General features: G+C 44.9%; 1 protein-coding gene and 1 long non-coding RNA gene across 3 annotated transcripts in view; one reads left to right on the forward strand and one right to left on the reverse strand.

Moving 5' to 3' along the window:
• Window positions 1-324: 324 nt before the first annotated feature.
• LOC140911509 (uncharacterized) lies at window positions 325-14,397 on the reverse strand. The gene is made up of 3 exons (XR_012159002.1): window positions 14,333-14,397; window positions 2,845-2,978; window positions 325-1,332 (listed from the first exon to the last, which is right to left on the reverse strand). It is a non-coding gene; the product is annotated as an uncharacterized lncRNA (long non-coding RNA).
• DCP2 (decapping mRNA 2) overlaps window positions 13,845-15,950 on the forward strand; it is a 29,857-nt gene continuing 27,751 nt past the window's right edge. Inside the window, exon 1 of one of the 2 annotated variants that reach the window (XM_073344712.1) lies at window positions 13,845-14,017. The gene's annotated coding sequence lies outside the window, so the exon portion shown is untranslated. Of the gene's footprint in view, window positions 14,018-14,061; window positions 14,289-15,950 lie in introns of those variants that run through there. The other variant, XM_073344714.1, reaches the window with a different exon arrangement.

The raw sequence follows: 15,950 nt of genomic DNA on the forward strand, positions 1-15,950 counted from the left end.
GCTATGGCAAGAGAGGAGGGTGGGGGGTGATCAAACGTAGGCAAACGGGCCAGGCTGTGGGCTGAAGGGCGGGGACGGGCTGGGGACACATTTTCCCGGGACGTCAAACCCTCAGTAAACACAGCCTAGCGCACCCAGCGGGGTTAGTTCATGCGCTACATGGCGGCAGCGATCTAGTAGATGGCCTTCTCCGGTTCTCATCCCCTCTCCCAAACGCATCTCTGGCCCCTCTAACAGTGCCTAGGTATGTGTGATATCAAATTAGTAAACGGATACTAATTGGATGCTTGGCTGAAAGGTCAAGAAGACCTGTCACTGGGAAGGTGTTGAATTTTTGGAACTTGGAAGCGAGCTGTAGCTCACGAAAGCTCATGCTCTAATAAATTGGTTAGTCTCTAAGATGCCACAAGTCCTCCTTTTCTTTTTGGAACTTTAGTGATATTTTGTGCAAATAGGCCTAGGTCATCATTCTTGGTTGGAATCCATTCTTATTTTATATTTGTTTACTTTTGACAGGGCTTACAGTACCCAAAACTGTATACGGCTTTCACAGATTAAATAGAAGACACAGTCTGTGCTCTCAAGTGCTGACAATCTAATTATAAATCTGAAGCAATGAGTTAGGGTAACAAACTAGGGAAGGGATGAGGTGAGGAAGAACAAAGTTTGTGGTAATATGACTTCACTTTTACTGGGAAGCTGCATGACTGCATCAGAGTAGTACTAGAAGTTTGTAACTTTACCCTGGAAGTCAGATCTCCCACAGGTTTAAAACGGTTTCTCTGCCAACAGTATGTAATTTACAAAGTATGATGCAGTCTTGGAAGCTTTCTTGGCCTGCTGACCAGTAAACCCCTTTGTTTTGGCCCTGGTCCCTTACCAGAAGCTACTTGATATCATTTACTCATGTGACTCAGCTTTAGAGCTTCTGACTAAAAGGATTTCAGACCTCCCTCAAATCTCTGTAAACCATAAACATGCAGAAAAATTGGCCATGGTGGCCGAATGACAAGATGGCTTTCTCAGGAAGCTTTGCTTCTTATTACCCATACCTGGAAACGTTTCAAATGTAAGTAGCACAGCCTCCCTTCAAAGGTATAACTTTTCACACTTGCTGTCTGTTCACCTCAAGTGCACATTTCTTGAAGTCTATGGAGAAGTGCATCTTGCAAAGGACTCATACAAATATACCTAGCACTGCAAAACTTTTTCTTCTTTCATGAGTCCCTTGCATTTCCACCTCTTTCTTTCATATCTTTTCTCTTCAGTCTCTTTCTCCAACTTTATCTTCTCTCTTTAGTGATCAAATCCTGTTCTGGCTCCACTTGCCACCTGAGAATAGGAACAATATTGACCACAGAATGGCACAAACTACCTGATCTGACACCTGCTATGTGATGTATGCAGTGCTGTTGTAGCCGTGTCAGTCCAGTCCCAGGATATTAGGGAGACAAGGTGGGTGAGGTAATATCTTTTATTGGACCAGTTTCTGTTAGTGAGAGAGACAAGCTTTCAAGTTTACACTGAGCTGACCTGAAGAAGAGCTCCGTGTAAGTTCAAAAGCATATCTCTAACTAACAGAAGTTGGTCCAATAAAATATATTACCTTGCCCACCTTGACCTTCTGCACGACAAATGTCAGTTGATAAATAATCACTTAAGCTAAATCACTATAATGTATTCTTGAATTGAAATAAGTGTCCATATATGAGGGTTGCACCAAGTCAACACAGTCAGGTTCTGGGGCATTGTATATATTCAAACTTACACCAATATAATTAAACCAGTTTAGTTAAACTGGTACAAACCTTGTGTGAATACTTTTATTTTGGTGTAAGAAGTCCTTCAGTTTACCTTTAGCCTGTGTGTAATCAATTTAGCTAAACCAAATTAAGAGTGCCCTGGTTTAACTAAACGGTTTAAAGTCATACCTTAAGTTAAATTCATAGAATCATAGAATATCAGGGTTGGAAGGGACCTCAGGAGGTCATCTAGTCCAACCCCCTGCTCAAAGCAGGACCAATCCCCAATTAAATCATTCAGACGACTGTACACAATAACAAGATCTAAATGGATTTAAAAAGGCAGGATCATTGGCATATGCACTCTTGATCAGCCAGAGGGGGCAGGAGGCAGAGAAAATAAAAAGAAAAAAAAGAAAGAAGAGAGAGTCAGAGATGGGACTCGTCTATACTAGGAAAAATGTATTTTTATATGTTAGTAATAGGATTAACATGCTAAAAATCCTTGTCTAGACAAGGCAGTTGTAATTTTATGTACTAGCTATTGAAAGTAAACCCAAGGGGACAAAATATTTAAAATATGTTACTGTGAGGTACATACCCCACACTGGTACTAAAAGGGTTAACTGGAGTTAGAGAATTTGATTAAGGTACCTGGTTGCACCTGGAGGCTGGGCCAGCCCCAGATGGTAGCTGAGCATAAGGGGAGGAAACCCAGATAAGAAGGAGTTAGAGAGGAAGAATACTGTTGTTTCTATCTTGTTGTTAAATGTCTAGAGAGAGGTAGATCTATAATAGTTCTAGGGAGGGGCTGTGGGAATGGGCCTGAAGGAAGGCCAGTATAGGAAGAAAGCTATAGTTCCCCTCCTTTTTTCCTTTCCACAGTTATTAAGGAGTGAATCCAAACTCTTAGCTCTTCTCTAAATGATACCATTTCCTGTTACGTTTTGGAGCCTCAGATAGCCTCTTTCTTAAGGCTTGTAGAACTTTTTGTGTAGCATATAGCATAAGTTCTGCAGCTTCTCTTGACCATATCTTGTATGTTACTGGGAAGCACCTGTGTTTTGCAAATACATTTTCATATGATACTATTAATACTTACATATCTGGTTCTGTGTTGTCTGTTTCTCTATAGCAGTGGTTTTCAATGAGGGGTATGTGTACCTCTCCTGGTACACAGAGGTCTTCCAGGGGGTCCATCAACTCATCTAGATCTTTGCCTAGTTTTTCAATAGGCTACATAAAAACACTAGCAGAGTCAGTACCAACTAAAACTTCATACAAACAAAATAAGAACGAAAGCAATTTTAAGGTAATATTGTGCTGAGACACTTTTGTATTTTTATGTCTGATTGTGTAAGCAAGTACTTTTTAAGTGAGGTGAAACTTGAGGGTACGCAAGACAAATCAGACTCCTGAAAGTGATACAGTAGTCTGGAAAGGTTGAGAACCACTGCTCTATAGCACACATTCTATTAACAAGACCAAGCACCTCATATGGGTGTAGATGGTTGCTTGTCTCTGTGTACCACTGCAAGCTCTTGTTTTTATTATTTTCCCTTTGTATTTAAGTGCTAGCATGCACTTTCCTAACACTGGAATTATTCCTCCATGATAGTCTTTCATAGATTCTTTGAACCCATCCACTTTCAGCTGCTTCTTACATCACTCTATTAAGGTTTCAGAGTAACAGCCGTGTTAGTCTGTATTCGCAAAAAGAAAAGGAGTACTTGTGGCACCTTAGAGACTAACCAGTTTATTTGAGCATAAGCTTTTGGATGCATCCGATGAAGTGAGCTGTAGCTCACGAAAGCTTATGCTCAAATAAATTGGTTAGTCTCTAAGGTGCCACAAGTACTCCTTTTCTTTTCACTCTATTTCAGTTTCTGTTATTACATTTACTTCTGCCCCAGTATCTATCTTGTGTGTCACACAAATGCCATTTCTTCATGTGATGGGGTGTTCACCCTATACTAGCATGGAAAGGGTTAATGAGGTTGAGAAGAGGCCAATTAACCAGATAGGCAACATATGAGGGGAATTATGTGGCTAAATAACCCTGAATTGATGCTGATGCCTAGTTGAGAAGGAATAGGTGGGATGTTGCAGACCTTGGCTGGTGATTACAGTGTTTCTGAGCTAGAATCTGGAGTAGAGGATGGGCCTGGATTCCTGTACCACCCACTGGGGAAGTGCCACTGTCAAGGAAGTGGATTTGAAGACTACCTGGGATAGTTTGTCCTGTAGGACTTTGATACCCTAGAAGGGGGGAAAACATATTAGTGACCTGGCTGGAGAGCCAAGTCACAGAGAGAGAGGGAAACTGCCGGGCATGCAAACAAGCAACAGAAAGGGGCTTCAGACCTGGAAGGACCTAATCCCCAGAGCTGCCAGGAAGTGGTGAGTGACCCCTGTTCTAATACACGTTTTAACTGGATAATTTTTGAGTTTTCTTTTTCCTCCTTATTGCGCCTAAGAACAGCTCTTCCTTTTCATTTGAGGAATCCATTTTTGGATTGCACTTTCCTGCTTTCTCAGCATGTTTTTGTATAATGGTTGGGTTTATTACAGTTTCTACATATTTGCCTGAATGCTGGACATTTCCTATACTCAAAATGGTTGCCACATTGCTGGTATTGTTTCCTGCTTTTCATGTTCCTGTCCATGGCCAATTCAATTTCTATTAACTTTTTCCTTGCTGGCTTTTCTATAGTACTCTGTCATATGCTCTGTGCCCTTCTCTGGGCTTTTTGTTTCTGTTTATCCTGCTGCTTGGCATATATATATATATATATATACACCTTTCTAATGTCTCATGCATCTCCCTTATTAACTATTCCTGGACTCTTATTATTTACACCCCAGGATAATCAAGTCTCTGAATCTTTTAATATTCCGTATTCAAAGGACTGACTTTTTAGTTTTAATTATGTGACCCCAAACTCATCTATGTTTTCCCCTTCATTCTGTATTCTTGTCCTGTCTCTCTCTCAAAAGTAAGTTGTTGTTGTTTTTTTTTTTTTGGTGGGGGACACGATGATCCTCAAACATTTTTCATTATTTTTGCAAAGTGTTCCTCTTTTCCTGCTATAAAGTGTATGCAATGCATAGTATACATCTAGGGCTTCTGTGCCTGAGTCAAGAGAGTACAGAAATGATGTAACAAGACTTCCTGTAACTCAGTATAGCTGCAGCCTGTGACTGCCTTGTCCTTCTTTCTGTGCCAGCAGGAAGTGTGTTGTGGCAAATCAAAGCCTGCATCTAATGTACAAGATGTATGGTATCTCTACACCTCTTGGAGGATTTACTATTCTTTTTTGCCTTCACTTTGCCCCATCAATAGGACAAAAAAGAATCCTAGAATCATAGAATATCAGGGTTGGAAGGGACCTCAGAAGGTCATCTAGTCCAACCCACTGCTCAAAGCAGGACCAATCCCCAATTAAATCATCCCAGCCAGGGCTTTGTCAAGCCTGACCTTAAAAACTTCTAAGGAAGGAGATTCTGCCACCTCCCTAGGTAATGTATTCCAGTGTTTCACCAGCCTCTTAGTGAAAAAGTTTTTCCTAATATCCAACCTAAACCTCCCCCACTGCAACTTGAAAATAGTAAGTCCTGTGACTACTAGCTCTTACTTTTTATATAGCATACAACCTTTCTCTTGTTGCAGTTCCCTGCCTCATTCACTACAGCACCTTCCGTCTTCTGCAACAGATGAGGAAGGGAATCTACAGACAGTTGCTGCCTTCACACAACCCAGATTGATTTCCTGAGTCTCCTCCATCTTGTGCATTAAATGAGGCAGGGAATCATGTGGAAAAATGTATGATTTCATTGTTAAAAACACTATCATAATGCGTACACACAAGGCGGGGGGTGGGCGCTAAAGTTTTACAGGCAGCTTTGATTCTGGCATGTCATAACTTTTGAGTGTTTGACTTCGTAACTTAAGCACTCTTCACTTTTTTTTGACATCTAAGCTTTTAAAAAGCCAATTGAAAAAACAAATTCCATCACGTGAAACCATATAGACATCCATCATCTTTAGATCCACAGCACTGAACTGCCACTTTTGCTGAAGGAGTAACTGGTAATAGTAGTAAGCCAGTATTTTCTATGTGAATTAGCCACTAGAGAAGGATGAGACACCTTCTGCCAGTGGGGTTCATAGCTATATGCCAGGGGTAGTCTATTATTTTTTTTGTCAAGGCCAACATTTTTTAGTCAAGGTATAGTCAAGGTCTGGACTCGAGCCTTGCAGGGCTCCATTTAGGGAAGGTGGGAGGGGGCACCTGCCCCACCTCTCCTGAGTTATGTATCAGCCCCAGGCGGATGGGGCTCCTGCTGACAGCCCTGTGTGCCTGCCGGGGCTCACAGTGGGAGCCCTGGCTACCTGAAGCTGAGACATAACTGGGGGATTGGGGGGTGGTAGAAGGTGCTCCTCTGCCTTCCCTAAGTGGCGCCCCTGCTGTGACAGTCTTTGGCCAGGGGCACACAAAGCACGGTTGCCACAATTTGGTTAAACTGTGGGCGGGAGTGAGCTGCAGTTGCACCTTCTGGCCACTTGAGTGCACTGTGCCCCCTGTGGAGCAGGCAGTTGGGCAGCTTCACTCCTGGTCCTCCTCACTTGCAGTCTGGAGGATGGTGGAAGTGGCAGCAGCAGGGTGAGTGGTTGGTGCCAGGCTCCTCCACCTTACTGCAGAGCCCTAGCTTGCCCAAGCACCCAGCCAGCCACTTCTCTACTCACAGTAGCCCCCCTTCGCCTCCCCCCCCACTGCATTAACTGCCCACGGCCCCCTAGAGTTTCGTGGTCTGGTTAAAAGTCTCTGGCAGTCCAGATTTGGCCTGTTGATTACCCACTATATGCTGACAGCAGAAAAGTTGCTGATTTCTAGCAGCCAACCTTCTCTTCTTTCACTGCCCTCCCAGATGGGCTGCAGTGGCACAGTCTCCCTGGGATCTGTCTCCTGCTGATGCAGGTGGGCTGGGATGGCACTGTGTGAGGCTTTACCTTGGAGCAATTCACTATTGTAGTGCTGCATGTGGAGCTGCTCGGGGCCAGGTTCTGGGCCAAGGTAAGGGCTGCCTTCCCTCCCCCATGGGCCCTATGGGGCTTGGGGTGCCAGGGTGGTGGTGGTTAGGAATTCCTAGAAGGAACAGGGCTGAGCCCCATGGCTCAGGGAGAATCCTGCTAGGGAATCCTGGCTACCTTGAGCTGTTGGCCATGCTCATGAGGGGCTGCTTGCTGCCCTGCAGGACCTGAATTGGCGGCGGCAGCAGCAGCTGTTGGATGCATGCTAGGCTGGCTTCACCCCAGCCAAACGCTTCTCAGAGAATGAGCCTAGTCTGCCCCCACCCCAACCTGTAGGGTGGATTTTATCTGGTGACTCTGCCTTGCTGGGTTACTCCAGTTGGTTCTGACCCTAGGCCCATCATTATGACCAGTAGGGCAGTGTGATGGCTGGGTTAATCACCCTGATCTGGGACTAGGTCTGATGCTCCCTGCTTTAGTTCTTGTTCCTGGTACAGAGCCCCTCTATCTGAGCATTCCCCTATGCTTGTGGTCTCTCCCTAAACTCCTATAGGGCACAAGCCATGCTTGCTGCTCTAAACCTATGCACAAGAGAGAGGGAATAAAAACCTCTAATCACTGGCAATAGGTACTATTTCTGGTGTTGATTCTTCTGGTGACTTTGTCCCTCTGCGATGTGATCATATAATTGGACACCTGTTGAGGAGTATCCATTTCCAGTCCAAACGTAGACTCAAGGTCCTTTCCTTCAGCAGCTTAATGGGTTAAAGTTCTGCTTCAGACTGATGCACTTTCGTTAGGATGCATTTTAAGTAGTTACACTAGTGCAAACTTCCTTCATGTAATTAGGACCTTAGCCTGCTGACTGCATCATGCCTGTACCAACCCAAAGATGGGAAATTTGCTCTCCTAAGCATCCTGTATTCATAACTTTACATCGAGTTCTGGTGAACTTGGTTGTCGGTGCACACAAGGGCTTGTCTACCCTGAAAAATTATGTCATGGCTACATGTCTCAGGCTTGTGAAAAATCCACCCCGAGAGACATAGTTAAGCTGATATAACTCCCGGTGTAGACAGGACTAGGCCGATGGAAGAATTCTTCTATTAACCTAGCTACTTTAGCCTCTTGTAGAAGTGGGTTACTTACAGTGATGGGGAACCCCGCCTATTGCTGTATTAAGTGTGCACACTGCAGTGTGCAGTTGTGCCACTGTAGTGTTTTAAGCATAGATATAGCCTAAATCCCACAGTCCCCATAAGTAGAACCCTACCGAATTCATGGCCATGAAAAATGTGTCCCGGACCATGAAACCTGGTCTTCCCCTGTGAAATCTGATCTTTTGTGTGCTTTTGCTCTATTCTGTATAGATTTAATGGGGGCGACCAGCGTTTCTCAAATTGGGGGTCCTGACCCAAAAGGGAGTTGCAGGGGGGTCACAAGGTTATTTTAGGGCAGGTCGCGGTATTGCCACCCTTACTTCTGTGCTGCCTTCAGAGCTGGGTGGCTGGAGAGCGGCGGCTGTTGGCCGGGCACCCAGCTTTGAAGACTGCACCCCACCAGCAGCAGTACAGAAGGATAGTGATACCATACCAAGCCATCCTTACTTCTGCGCTGCTGCTGGCTTCTAGCTCCCCAGATCTGAAGGCAGCACCACTGCCAACAAAAGCGCAAGCCCTCCCTACAATAACCTTGTGCCCCCCACCACAACTCCTTTTTGGGTCAGGACTCCTACAATTACACCATTGAGAGGTTTCAGATTTAAATAGCTGAAAACCATTAAATTTATTATTTTTAAAACCCTATGACTGTGAAATTGACCAAAATGGACTGTGAATTTGGTAGGGTCCTTCATAACAGTTACAAGGTAGAGGTTATAAAAGTTGCTTCCCTTTCTCTTCTCATCCCCTCTGAAAAGACAGTGGGTCTGTCTCCTCTTTATCTATGCTCCTCCCCCTGGAGTGCAGGAGTACTTATCCCTGAGAATCCAGCCTTTTAAATTGTAAAGTACAAGGTGCGGGGGAGGACAACCAATTGCAATTAAAAGGGAAATGACTACTCCCACACCTTGCTTGAGCCCCACTACTCTCAAGCGAAGATATGAATAGATCATCTGGTGAAAGGTGCTTGAAAAGCACTGAGACTGTGAGCCCTGCATTGAGCAAACATGAGTATGAGCTTGGGAACGGACTTGTATGTGAGACTGTGCAGAAGTGATCTGGTTATCTTATTTTAACTGCCAATTCAGCTTATTTTAGCAGTCAGTGAAGATCCTGACCATCTGAAGGCTATTCAGGCAGTTCTGTGAAATAAGTTGAGGTGTTAGCCCAATTTAACTGTCCCCATCAGATCACTGCTAGAGAAGTCTTTGTAAATGCACTCTAGCTTCATCTAAAAAGCAACTCTTCAAATATCATCTTGTGTAGGTGCAGCACAGCGCTATAAAAATCCCCCCTCCACGAGGGGAATAGCTGCACTCCCAGCGCTGGTGCACTTTACAGTGCTGAAACTTGCAGCACTCAGGTGGATGTTTTTTCACAACCCATAGTGAGAAAGTTGCAGCACTGTAAAGTGCCAGTGTAGACGAGCCCTTAGGCCTAGTCTTCAGTAGGAAATTAGGTCAGAATAACTAAGTTGCTCAGGGGTGTGAAATATCTGCACTCTTGAGCCATGCAGTTAAATTTATCTAACCCCAGCATAGAAGGCGCTAGGATGATGGGAGAATTCTCCCATTGACCTAGCTACTGCCTCTCAGGGATGTGGAGTATCTATGCCCCTCCCGTCAATGTAGGTAGTGTCTTCACTGAAGCACTACAGCAGCACAGCTGCAGCATTTTACATGTAGACAAACTTGTAGAGCCAGAAATCTTCAGAGATACTCAGATGAGCTTTGGACATGTAAAGAAAAGGAGTACTTGTGGCACCTTAGAGACTAACCAATTTATTAGAGCATAAGCTTTCGTGAGCTACAGCTCACTTCATCAGATGCATATCGTGGAAACTGCAGCAGACTTTATATATACACAGAGAATATGAACCAATACCTCCTCCCACCCCACTGTCCTGCTGGTAATAGCTTATCTAAAGTGATCATCAGGTGGGCCATTTCCAGCACAAATCTGATGATCACTTTAGATAAGCTATTACCAGCAGGACAGTGGGGTGGGAGGAGGTATTGGTTCATATTCTCTGTGTATATATAAAGTCTGCTGCAGTTTCCACGATATGCATCTGATGAAGTGAGCTGTAGCTCACGAAAGCTTATGCTCTAATAAATTGGTTAGTCTCTAAGGTGCCACAAGTACTCCTTTTCTTTTTGTGAATACAGACTAACACGGCTGTTACTCTGAAATTTGGACATGTAGAGACTCTCAGGGAGATCAGGCAAACATGAGCGGGGAATAGGCTAAGCTATGTGTGAGTGGAGGTACCTAACCAAAGCAGACTCTCAGACAGAAGAACCAGGGTTCATGGGAATGTCAAAAAAGGAATTCTGAGAAGCAGGCTGTGAGTTATAGGCTTTTACTCTAAATGGGAGGCAATTGTAATTACTGGCCTCTCCTGCTGCTGTTGAAGTCAGCTGAAGCATGACTGTTGTTGTTTGCAGTGTCTTGTAAATAGTAAAAAAGAGCAGTGGACACCCTCTGGTGGCTGTAGTTGTAAAAGAAATTGTTTTGTGAGGATTTAGATCTTTCAGCACTAACACATTTTTGTTTTCCTGGCTACATTTAATATAACATGTCCATTTTCACAATTATTTAAGCAAGGGTTAAACATTTATTGAATCTACAGCACCATCAGACCAACACAGAACTTAAGCTTCAAAATATTTATGGTAAGGAAAATGAAGTAACAAAAATGAATTATTAGAGGTTTTATATTCTCTATTTAAAGACAGCAAATGATGCATCAGAATTCACCTTGGAAAAATCATTTCTATGGGTGGTCCAGAGAGGCAGAGCAAAGGTAGATCCAAGAGCTAGGTGTATTTTGTACTAGTAGATTCCTAGCAGCCAAGCCAGAATTCCTCTCAATGGGCTAGAGGGATAAGAACATAAGAATGGCCATACTGGGTCAGACCAAAGATCCATCTAGCCCAGTATCCTGTCTTCTGACAGTGGCCAATGCCAGGTGCTTCAGAGGGAATGAACACAAGTAATCATCAAGTGATCCATCCCCTGTCGCCCATTCCCAGCTTCTGGCAAACAGAGGCTAGGGACACCATCACTGCCTATCCTGGCTAATAGCCATTGATGAATGTATCTTCCATGAATTTATCTAGTTCTTTTTTGAATGCTGTTATAGTCTTGGCCTTCACAACATCTTCTGGCAAGGAGTTCCACAGGTTGACTGTACATTGTGTGGGAAAAAATACTTCCTTTTTGTTTTTGTTTTTTTAAACCTGCTGCCTATTAATTTCATTTGGTGGGTGCTAGTTTTGTGTTAGGAGGAGGAGTAAATAACACTTCCACATTTACTTTCTCCATACAAGTCATGATTTTATAACACCAGTCATGATTTTGTGCTGTGGAGCAACACAACAGCATGCTTGCTCCTTTTTAGAGTGTGCTGAAGACCCAATCATACACCCTCCTAAATGGCAGATCGTAACCTTTTGTGATACACTAATCTCATTTGGGCATTTGCCATTTCTTTCATTCAAGATTTTTAAAGTCTCCCTGGTTCAAACTGTTCTGCAGCTTGGAGTGTACAGTTACAATTTGTATAGGGAGAGATATTAGTTAAGATTTCATTTCCCCGTGGGGGTGGTGGATATAGTACAATAACATGCACACTTGGCGCTTTATCTGTGAGACTAGCAAATACTTATACTGCGAAACAAAACTGTAAATAGTGCCAGACACTACAGTTTACAGCGGTATTCCAGCAGCCATTTGGGGCTGTTACTTGTGATACAGTAAAAGAGTATGACTATATATCAGGTAATAAGATCTTGAAGCACATTACTTTCAGGAAATGCTTAATGAGAGAGCAGTTTCTATAGGGAAGAAGAAATAAAACCTGAAAGCTACACTGTATTGGTGCATGCACACGTGGGCTCGTGCTCGCTCGCTCTCTCTGTGTTTTTAAAGCTACTGCTAGTGGCCCCAAAACCAAAATGCCTTCAGCACATGCTTCTGAAACTGCAATGCTACAATTTAAAGAAAGACAAAGGTTAATAGCTAACTTCAGAGCAGCCTTGCCCCTGCAGCATGAAATATGGGAACTGAATGAGATCCTCAATCTGGCAGAAATACAGAAAACACAGACATAGAAAGCATCAACCAAGCCAGTTATGTGACAGTTTCAAGGCAGGGGCTGGAAAGAATCTGTGAACAAACCATACAAGACAGAGTTACCAGTGCTACAAGGTCTCCCATTCTGTCATGATGGCCAGACTTCAGGGGAGAAGCCCAACTTGCTTCTCAAGAATACTGGAACAATTGAGACAATCTGAGCATATAAAATAGCATCATATGTAAAGGCAGTCGATTCATCATTCCCAGATCGTTAAATAGAAATTCTCTCAAGAATACTTCTGAGCCATTCTGAAGTAGAAGTGTTTATCTGGAAATCAAGAGATAACGCATACTGGCCAAACATGACCAAGGATTTCCAAGACCTAGAGGAAATACAGGCTAAGTAGTAAAAAGAGACTGAAAATACACAGCATTCCCAACAGACCATGTACCAAATGGTCCTTTGCTCCACAAACCACACAAACTACCTCATTATTGTAGACGACTATTCAGACATTTAGGAACTAGACGAACTGTCAGACATTACTGCAGTGACCATCGTAGATGAAACAAGGAAGCATTTTGGCAGGCACGGTATCCCAAACTGTGTGTTGTTTAACAGTGGACCCCCGTTTACTTGCAGGGAGTTTCAACTCAGCTGGGAACAGACTGTCCTATCACATCACATGCCACAGCAAGTCAAATAACCAAATTAAACTGGCTGTTAAAAATGGCTAAGCCTTATTTGAGAGAGCCAGAAAAAGGAAACAAAATATACAGCAAGCTATCTTGAAGGTAGAAACGCTTCCACAGGAAGTGTTAATACCAGCCTGGTAGAATACTGGATGTCCAGATGCATGACAACATTGGTGCCTGTAGCCCTATCATTACTGCACCTGGGAGTCATGGAAGGAGGACTTGGGGCACTTTAGAGACTAACCAATTTATTTGAGCATAAGCTTTCCTGAGCTACAGCTCACTTCAAAGCGCTGTAAGGTTCCCAGGGGGAATACTGTGGTATGACAATGTGCTTAGCTAGAGGGCCATGTGCAGGAACCCAGACCTCTCCTTTAAGGAAATACTTGACGAGAGAGGTTACCCCAGGTGCGGTGGGGAATACATCCCGCATGCTGTAGGGCCCTTGTTTCTCCCGCGTATCTCCGGGTCACAGCCGGGTGATGGGGTGCCTATTGGGGAGTTTTATTTCTTTCAGTTCTAGTTAAGTGCAGTTGGGGGTTGGGACGGAGGCAAGTGAGGCCAGGACGCGGAGTGAGGCGGCACGGGGGGGTGCGGGCGGGACATGTTAAAATACTCCCCTCCCCCCGTCACGCACCGCCGCACCCCGGTGCTTGCAGATGACCTCAGGTGAGGCCTGCCGCGAGCGCCCCTCCAGGCTGCCAGCGGAGCGCTGCTGAGGGAGGCCCAGCCCCCCGGATTGGGCGGCGGGGACTGCAGGAGCGCTGGGCAATGGAGAGGGGCCGTGCTGGGGCCGGGGCGGGCAAGCGCAGCGAGCTTCCCCCTTGCGCAGGGCTGAGCGCTGCGAGGAAAGGCCGGCGGGGCTGGCACAGGCGGCGCGTCCCCTCCCCGCGGGAAACGAGAGAGAGAGCGACACTCGCTCACGCCGGGGAGTTTAAAAAGGAAAGTGCGCATGCTCAGAACCTACTACAGTGTCTGTCTACCGTGTGTCACCGGCGATTGGTCAAGTCCTCCCACTAACTCTCCCGATGATTGGCTTGAGAAAAGGTGACGTTTGAACGGGCGAGCGCTGGTGGTTGGTGGAGCGGCGTGTCTGTCCCTCGACAGGGCCGGCCCCCAACCCCAGCGGGAGTGGGACGGAAGCGATTGGTCCCGCCCCTCGCTCGGTCGCTGGGTTTGTGCTCTGCGAGGCCTCCCCGCCCCCCTGCGCTGTTCCTTCGGGCCCTGTGGCGTCGGGATGAGCCGCGCTTCCCCATGGAGACCAAACGGGTCGAGATTCCCAGCAGCGTCCTGGACGATCTGTGCAGGTAACGGAGATTGCCGCCCCACGGCTTGAGCCGCGCCCCTGCCCACCCCCACCTGCCCCCGGCAGCGGGGCGCCTTGAACCGGGCCCTGTCCCCCACCGCCCGCGAGCTTTGTGCTCGGAGCCCAGTATTACCCTACCGCGCTAGCGACAGAGAAGTGGAAAGTGAAACTGCGCGGAAAAACAGAAACGGTGTTCCGGGGGTGCCCATTGCGATCGTCCGTAGCCAGTTAATAAAACGTACAAGTGGGGTGAAGTGAAGTTGATGATTAAGGTATGGTGCCGTTATTAGTAAGGACCCTTAGAAATTACTCTTACCGTGACATCCTAAGAAGGATCCGTGCCGTCCCTTTCACCTTAGCTGGAAGGCTAGGTCTGTGTGCGAGTGGCTTTAAGCTAACGTTTGGGTCAGCGGGGAGCTTGGGACGGTCGGGGTTCATGTTCGGTAGTGCTCCTGCCCTGGAGGTGTGGGGGGAGGTAAGCTGGGGACTGCAGTATGTTATGTGACCTGGCCTGTGCTGAGGGAGTTGAAAGATCCGATTGCAGTTCTTTTGAGAAATTAACACTGCATATTCGACTGCTGCTGCTCAGCCTCATTAAGAGCAACCCTTTCACGAGTATACAAGATTTCTGGTCGGAATTGAGGTTTGTTCTTTGTTAACTTGTAAAGTCACAAAGGATTTATCATACATTTTGCTGTTGAACTTTTGTGAGCTAAGTAGGTTGGCTATAAGCAGAACTTGGAAATTTATAAAAAGAAAAGGAGGACTTGTGGCACCTTAGAGACTAACAAATTTATTTGAGCATAAGTTTTCGGAAGCTACAGCTCACTTCATCGGATGTAGCTCACGAAAGCTTATGCTCAAATAAATTTGTTAGTCTCTAAGGTGCCACAAGTACTCCTTTTCTTTTTGCGGATACAGACTAACACGGCTGCTACTCTGAAACCTGGAAACTTATAACCGTTTTGTATAGGCACAACAGCAGAATTGTTTGTGTTGCATTTTCATGTGATTTACCTTTAAGTAGTTTCCTTCTTATTCAGAGTCCTTTCCATTGTTGGGGATTTGCAACTGGTAGCCCATTCTGTATGATGCTCTTCTAATCTTTTTGTGGATGTATAATTCTGTTGAGCCACCCATAATACCATGTTGTCCATCTGAGATCCTCTTTTTCTTCCTCATGTTCAGCCATCAACTTTCCCTTCCAATGTCCATAAACATACATTGCTCACTGAACCTCTTAAAATGTGCCCTGCATATCAAATCTTTCTTTTCATAAGATCTCTGATTAGAGTTTTCTGAGTTCTAATAATTGCCAGTAGTTTTTTTGTTGGTTACTCAAGCTGTTCATGATGTAAGTAGTTTTATCTAAGAGTAAAAAGGTTATTAACTATATTGAACATGTCAGGAAGATCTGCTGTTTGAACTTGTTGACCTCTTTTGATCTGTTTCCAGTGAAACAGTCACAAAATCACTCTTTAGATTACACAGGTTTACTAACTGCTTTTGCAATATACTAATCAATATACTAGTCCTGGATTAATCAACTAGCCATCTGTTAAACCAGACATTAATTCACAGTGTACATTCAACAATAGACTGCAAACAGCACCTGATCGTTAATTGAAATGACAGGAGGCAATACTATCGCCGCTATACATTATCTAAGGCTGTGTTTACACTGCCACTTTCAGCGCTAAAACTTTAGTCGTTCAGGGGTGTGAACCCCCCCCGAGCAACAAAAGTTTTAGCGATGAAAAGTGCCAGTATAGACCAGTGCTTTATCCCAGCAATAAACCTACCACCCCTCATTTGGAGTGGTTATTTTTTATTGCTGTGAGAGCTCTCCCCCAGTGATAAAGTGTGACTACACTGCCCACATCACAGTGCTGCTGTGGCCACGCTGTAACGTTGGCAGTGTAGACATACCCTAA

This window comes from Lepidochelys kempii, chromosome 5 (assembly GCF_965140265.1).
Source record: "Lepidochelys kempii isolate rLepKem1 chromosome 5, rLepKem1.hap2, whole genome shotgun sequence".
NCBI classification, from domain to species: domain Eukaryota; kingdom Metazoa; phylum Chordata; order Testudines; family Cheloniidae; genus Lepidochelys; species Lepidochelys kempii.